Source organism: Medicago sativa, chromosome 3 (genome assembly GCF_051527215.1).
Source record: "Medicago sativa cultivar Bolivia chromosome 3, Bolivia_mono, whole genome shotgun sequence".
NCBI classification, from domain to species: domain Eukaryota; kingdom Viridiplantae; phylum Streptophyta; class Magnoliopsida; order Fabales; family Fabaceae; genus Medicago; species Medicago sativa.
This window is the reverse complement of record NC_140751.1, coordinates 70,065,308-70,072,852: the sequence shown is the minus strand read 5'-3', so window position 1 is coordinate 70,072,852 and position 7,545 is coordinate 70,065,308. Positions and strand designations below refer to the sequence as shown.

The 7,545-nt window shown below is 33.5% G+C and overlaps 1 pseudogene across 1 annotated transcript; it reads left to right on the top strand.

Annotated features, from left to right (window-relative positions):
* The first annotated feature begins 672 nt into the window (after positions 1 to 672).
* LOC146939677 (sm-like protein LSM36B pseudogene) lies at positions 673 to 3,691 on the top strand (annotated as a pseudogene). The gene is made up of 3 exons (XR_015030008.1): positions 673 to 817; positions 3,252 to 3,365; positions 3,456 to 3,691. The product of XR_015030008.1 is annotated as a sm-like protein LSM36B pseudogene (transcript).
* Positions 3,692 to 7,545: the final 3,854 nt, after the last annotated feature.

The window sequence follows — 7,545 nt, the reverse complement described above, 5'->3', positions numbered from 1 at the left end:
CTAAAAAAATACATTTATTTTAAACTTAACAATATAATTATCATGTATTGTTAATGTACAATTTTTTGTTTAAAAAAACTGTCAATGTTCAATTATTATACGCTTATAACCAACGATGTATTAAATATGAAAACATAAACGGTCATTTTTATTAATTAACATGACAACACATGATTGAATATATGTGTAAAATAATTTTATGCAATCATATTTACACTGTAAGTGTAACATCCCAATAATTTAATTGTATATTTTATTAATTTTTTATGTTGTTGTTCTTATTATTATTATTATTATTATTATTACTATTATTTCCCTTTTATTTTGCTTCTCATTTATTTTTAGAACAAAACACCACACGTGTTTCTTTTCCCATCAATTGTTATCACTCTTTCTCTTTCTCCAAAACAACAACACACATACCCTTCTTCTTCTCCATGACAACCTCACCATAGCAACTTCCAGTCACTGCTAATTCTCCGTCCGACCTCCTTTGACAACCCCACCGCCACCGTTGAATTCATCTCTTCCTCCTCTTCAATAACCACTAATTTATTTTTAGATTGGTGAGATTTCGAAAAACCCCAATCACCACTTTCCCTCTCAATTTCGGCCACCATGAGACCGTTTTTGAAAAAACTAAAGTGAAAACCTTCTTTCCCATGATGATCTCTACCAAACCCCTCAAATTATTTCTTGATCGGAGTATTTTCACTGGTGACCACCGTGCCGGAGCTAACCTCCGCCGCGTTGGGAATCGTCTATGCCGCGCCGGAAAACGTGATTTGCGACTATTTCACATCCTTTCGTTCTTTTGGTGAGTTTCATATTCTACCTTATCTCTAAATTAATTTTTAAGAGATTTAATTATTTATTTTCGGATTTTGGTGAAATGCATAAAATAAGACATGTTATTTTTGTCAAATTGATGATTTTAAACTTCCTATTAGGGCCTTGGTGGATATAATAGACTAAGTTGTTATAAGAATACTAGTTAGTCCCATTTTATCATTGAAAATCAAGGTTACATCAATATAAAGTTGGAACTAGATTCTTTTGAATTGTTGTTAAGAAGTGTTGATGAGGTTTAAATTGGACACCAGATATGTCAAATTCAAATTTTGAAATGGAGATGATTTTTAGTAATTTATGAATCAGAAAGCTTATGTTTCATTTTTAAAGAATGCTATGTTAAGTTGTTTTTGATCAAATTGGCGTTTTAAACAACAAAATATTATTTTCTTGATGTTTAAACTTTTATCTTGCTCTTAGTTCATATTTAAGCTTTAGAGGATAAATTCTTTGTTGAAAACCGAAACACCTCTTTTCCTTACATATTAGAATCACACCGTCTTTTAAATCAATTCACCCTGTTAGATGTTAAAATTTATGTTTGGCCTCTGATGTGATTTTATTACTGTTGTTTGTGTTGGACCGCCATGATATGCACGCGTGAGGTTTCCCCGATTGACTATAATAACTTTGGCTCCGGGGCATCTTGGAAACATTTTGGAATCAGAGCAGTTAAGTCAGCGTTATGTAGTTGCTACGCGGGAGAATTCGGTAAAGTATTAAGGTGGGGGCTGATTAACCATTTAGGGGTATTTTGGGAATTGAACTATTGTGTGATTATGAATATTTGAATCATTGCTTGTTTGTTTGAAATATATGAAGTGCTTTGATTGAGTATTTTGTGTTATTATCTGCTATTTGTTGTTATGATTCATTGCTTGTTTGTTTGTTAATTGCTTGGTTTTGTAAGTTGTGCTAATTGTGTTATGAGTTGATTATTCGTATTGATTTCACAGTTTTGGTTTGATCACAAGAACCATTAACCATTTGGAATCCGCTTTCATGAACAAGGTTTCCCACAAAACCTTATTTATGTCACGTAGTTAGGCTCTATGTATAGCCGGTAAACTTGTGTCGTCTAAGTCATTTAGGACTTTCTTGTTATGTGCATTTGTTTTCGGACTTTGATCCGAAAGGATTGGAATGAGTTAAAGGTTGGTATCAATTATCCTCTCGCATTGAGTTGAGATGTTTTGAAATAAGGATTTTCCTTTTATCATTTTAATTTGATTTGTAATTGGGTGTTTGATATATTTCATAGAAGTTAACTCCTTTCTCCAGCGCCAGGTGAAACTGTGTTCTCTTGTTGTCGCACTTATGTTGCTATTCGTTTATTTATTCAATAGGAGTAGAAATTGAAATAGGAGGCAAAGAGGGGATTGTAGAGGAGGAAAGAAAAAGTTAGGTTTGACTGGGGAGAGGATCAGGGTCTCTCAAACACCTTGGAGGATGACTCATACCATTTCATCTTCAACCATGGGATCTCCTTGACCAGAGTAGTATCACATATTGGTGTAGGTTATGTTGTTAACAGTGCTGCAATTACAGAATAGCAGAACGGAAAGGACCTCTGGTGCAACACTTTTAGCTTGCTATCTCTTGTTGATAAGCGACAAATAGTAAAAATTGAGTACACTAGGAGAAATAGGATGGTATCATGTCTAACTTTTGTAACTAATCGTTTAGTTATTGGCTAAGAGTAGAAGCTAGAATAGGAAGGAAATGGGAGTGGATGAGGAACGAAAAAGTTAAGTTGGATTGGGGAGATCATCAGGGTCTCTTGAACACCATGGAGGATCACTAATATCACTTCAGCTTCTACCATTGGATTTCCTTGACCAGAGTAGTAGCTCTGGAACAATGCATTCACTGTTTTTTTTAATCACATATTGTTGTAGGTTGGTGCATATGTCCATCGATATTTGTTATATTATGCTTAAATGATTTGTCCATTCAATTGGTATTGATGTACACGTTGCATTTTTTGCTTTGGGCCAATGAAACTTGGGTTCACCAACCAGTAATGGCTATAATGTTTGTTTAATGGAAATAGATGGAATATGGGTGAAAGAAATGTATGGATTTTAGATTCTCTGATTTGAAATGTTTCTAATTTGAATCGATGAACTTGATAGTTGATAGTAAACATTTTACTTTTCTGTCTAATTTGGAGAGGGTGACTCTTATCACTTCATCTAACACCATTGGATCTCCTTGACCAAAGTGGTAACTCTGGAATAATGCATTGATTGTTTCTTGGTTGTTCATTAACCTATGTTACTAGTTCTGTTATATCACTTATTGGTGTGGATTGGTCCATATGTCAATCTGTATTTGTCACATTATGCTTCTATCTAGGTACACAAACTTGGCTCAATTGTTTTTGGTTAATCTTGCAGGTATCCTAGCTTGTCTAGATGGGTATATGAATATTGCAATGGAACAAACAGAGGAGTATGTTAATGGACAGCTGAAGAACAAGTATGGTGATGCATTCATTCGAGGGAATAATGGTACTGTTAGTACTTGAAATAAAATATTCTTGATTTTGTATTGATATTTCATTGCAGAAATAATTGAATATTTCATTTTCTTTGATGCAGTTCTGTACATCAGTTCGTCTAAGAGGACTCTAGCAGAAGGGGCTTAAACAGAGGAATCCAAATATATGTTAGTTTGAATTTTGAAACACTCTTGTAACTTTTTGTATTATGCAGACTGACTACCTTCCTGTATGTAGCAGCTGTTGCCTTTTTTGATGTTTATCAAAATATAATTGGGACATTCTTGAGAATTAGATAAACATAATGAATATTATAAACATTATTTTAGTACTAAATTTATGGAATATTATGGCAGAATATATATATATATATATATATATATATATATATAAAGGTTTTTAGAGACGGAATTGTGATCCGTCTCCGTAGAGACGGAATTTCATTGAATAGAGACGGATTTTATGATTTTGTGACAGAGTTTAGAGACGGAAATATATTTATCTGAGACGGTGGTTTCCGTCTCCAACTGCGACGGATTAATCTCTTCTTTCATTTAATCTTTGGCGACGGATTATATGAATTGGTGACGGATTTAATCCGTCTCTATCAGAGACGGAAATCTAAATTCCGTCTCTAAAGGCTTTAGAGACGACGAAAACAACGACAGACCTAGTTCCGTCTCTGTTTTCGTCTCAGATATGTTTAGAGACAGATTTTTCCTGTTTTAGAGACAGATTTTGCCCGTCTCTATTCCCAATTTTTCTAGTAGTGTTAATGTTCTAAACATCCTGTGTAACATCTGTTTTCTGTACTTGGTGTTGAAACATCACTTAGAACTTCTTAAGTCTAACGTGCCAGAATTTCAACATATGTTTTAGAATATGGAAGCCTTGTGCTAAATGAATGTAAAGAACTTTTAATATATATTTGATTCAACGGTGTAGATAGAAACATACATCATACTTATTTCTAATCCTAATAAACATACCATCAAGCCTTGTGCTAAAATTCTTGAAGCTATTTTTCTTGAAAAGTAGCATTTTCCAAATTGCCCTCTTCCAATTTCTTATAGTATCGATAAATTCCTTTCCAATGTCATTTAATTTGGTCTTACTGTCTCTTCCATCTCTCACCTTCTGCTTTACAATAATTTTAGTCTCTCTCTCTCTCTCTCTCTCTCTCTCTCTCTCTCTCTCCCTCTCCCTCTCTCTCTCTTCTAATTCATTATTTTTTTTCTTCTCCATTTTCTTTCTTGCTAATTTTTTTCTCCTTCTCCCACTCTTATCCCAAGATTTCCATTCCTTTACAAAAACAATCAAACATCATACTTATTTCTAATCCTAATAAACATTCAATTCACACCTCCAAACCCTAAACCTAATAACTTTTGGCGTCAATGAATCCTGGTCGTTGGATGGATCAACACTTAATCTTAGCCCTTGATCTCAAACCTAAAGTTTCACTCCTTAAACTCTTTTACAATCTCTAATGACTTATTTACCCCTAAACCAATCCATTCATTACCTTGAAAATTTGAATTCGAATTTTTCCATCCATAACTTTATTACTATTACTTGGCAATAAATGTTGTTGGTTAATGTCATTGATTCCAATAAAATTGTCCTCTTCCAATTTCTTATAGTATCGATAAATTCCTTTACAATAAACATGTCATTTAATTCTATCTTACTCTCTCTTCCATCTCTCACCTTCTCCTTTACAATAATTTCAGTCTCTCTCTCTCTCTTCTAATTCATTAACTGTTTTTTTTTCTCCTTTCATTCCATGGTTTTCTTCTCCATTTTCTTTCTTGCTAATTTTTTCTTCTTCTCCCACTCTTATCCCAAGATTTCCATTCCTTTACAAAAACAATCAAACATGATATAATCATTGAATGCCTCTACCTTACCTAAGTCGTAAATGTGAAAAAAATCTATATCATTGTAGTTTGCATGAGGGTTCAATGATTCATTACCGATTATTTCTTTACAACAGTTGCAACCATAACGACCATCTGCCTCTGGCTGTACGTTTCTTCATCTCCTTCCATTAAACCAAATGCAATCCATGTCTAATAACCTCATTGATCTTTTGCTCAAACACTAACTAAAGCTTGTGATGTGCAGCTAAGTCAACTCCCTCAACCAGCAATCACAAGTGATTCGGTTTGCATCAAGATCACACAAGAAGAGTATGAAAAGGGCATGGATGACTATAGATGTAACCTGCATGGTCTTTAATTGATGAATAAGGGTGATAAACCCTTGACAACTAGGGACATGTCTAATACTTCATCAGTTTTGAGGAAGTCGTTAGGTCAATGGAAATTGATATATCTTGGTATGGAATTTTGTTAATTTCAATTCCCCTCTTTAGATTTATACGAGGAGAGTTTGGATATTGGAACTTGGAACCTAAATAGTCTAATTATTTTAATATGTATACTCAATAACAAACTCAAGCCCATATATGGATTAAGTTCATGGGACTTCCACAAAAATAATAGAGACAAAGAACCCTACTTGAAATTGCTAGTGTCGTGGGAAATCCCCTTTCCAATGATGAGGTACAAAAAATCGAACCGTTACTCACTATGCAAGAATTATTGTGGATATGGATATATATAGAAGATAATGTTTTATGAAAGGGTCATGTTAACCAGTGCCCCGGGGGCACGGGTTAACATTTCCCTTTATGATAACATGGTTGAGAGGAAAGGATTTGCATTGAATCTGGAGGTGAGAAATTACCCGATTTCTATCACAATTGAGAGATCTTTGCTCATATTCTATCTAAGTGTCATTGTATTCAACTCATGGTCGAGAACAAACAAATCTTGAAAGAAGATGAGAGAAAGAAGAAAGTTATTGAGAGGGAACCAGTCAGGAAAGTTGGTCCAAAGTTCATTGCAAAACATGCAATGGAAAAATCAATTCCATCGTTGGAGGAACCTAATAATTGAATTTGAAATAAAGCATCCACATTTTTCAATTTTGCTTGTGAGAATGTAACTGATAACATAGCTCAGGGTTTTCTTGGCAAACTTTTTCAGCCAGTGTGGCAACCTGTTGATGCCAACGAACCGGTGGTGCGTGCTGTAACTAGTGCAGAAAATATTCCAAAAGAAAACTCTATTGCAGATAAACTGATTTCATATGCTATTCCTGAGAATGGTACAGAACAGAAACCCTTTTATCAGAATCACATTTGTATCCCTAATATAAAAATTAACTTCATTTACTTGTTAACAAATCCTTTGAAATTGTTCAACCAATAATCCCAATTTCTTTACTTTCTACAAAATTTCTTAGATGTAAATTTGTTTAGCATTATCGCAGGGAAAAACACATAACTATCATACAATCAACCCATTACACTATAAATTTAGAGTAATCAAGTAGTACTATATACCCAAACATTTTTTCAACAACCTGTGTTATAAGATATAATAGTAAAATATATATTTAATCTTTATTTTATTTACTTAATTTTTCTAAAACATATCATATAGTACACTGAAGTGATGGCGAAAACTTATATGCTACATGATCACCTTAGTGCAAGAAATTATTTTGCAGAAACACATGCTGGAATTGAGAAAGTTACCAAGTATAACCTTTTCAAAGTAGAGCATAAACAAAAAACCACATTTGGAACCACTTAGCAACGAATACAACCAATTATATCGAAGCATGTGTATAAGGTTTTTTTTTTGGAAGAAGCCAAACTATCCCACCGAAACTGGTTCTAGTAATAATTGTACCTAAGACCTTGAGATAAACACACTCTAAGGTCCCAATCCAACACCACTAGGCCAATACAAGTGAGTTAGCATGTGTACAAGTTTATTGGAAAATTTAAGTGCACCTCATTTAGAAACAAATCATTAACGTTTGAGTCTCTTCAAGGACAACTATCCAAATTTCCATTTTCATTTGGAAGAAAATTATATAGATAGAGCAAATAATTATCAAAATCATAATCTAGATTGTGATCATAACATCAGCATCAAAATCATACTCTAGACTATCACAGAATGCATCAAAACTATTATATAGCATCAAAACTATTTTGCCAGAGAAAATAATCAGAATCATAGTACGCATGCACTGCCACATAGATTTTATTAACAAGAATAATCAGCATCATAATACTTTAATTTGAAATTAAGAAATTAAAGAAGAGGGCA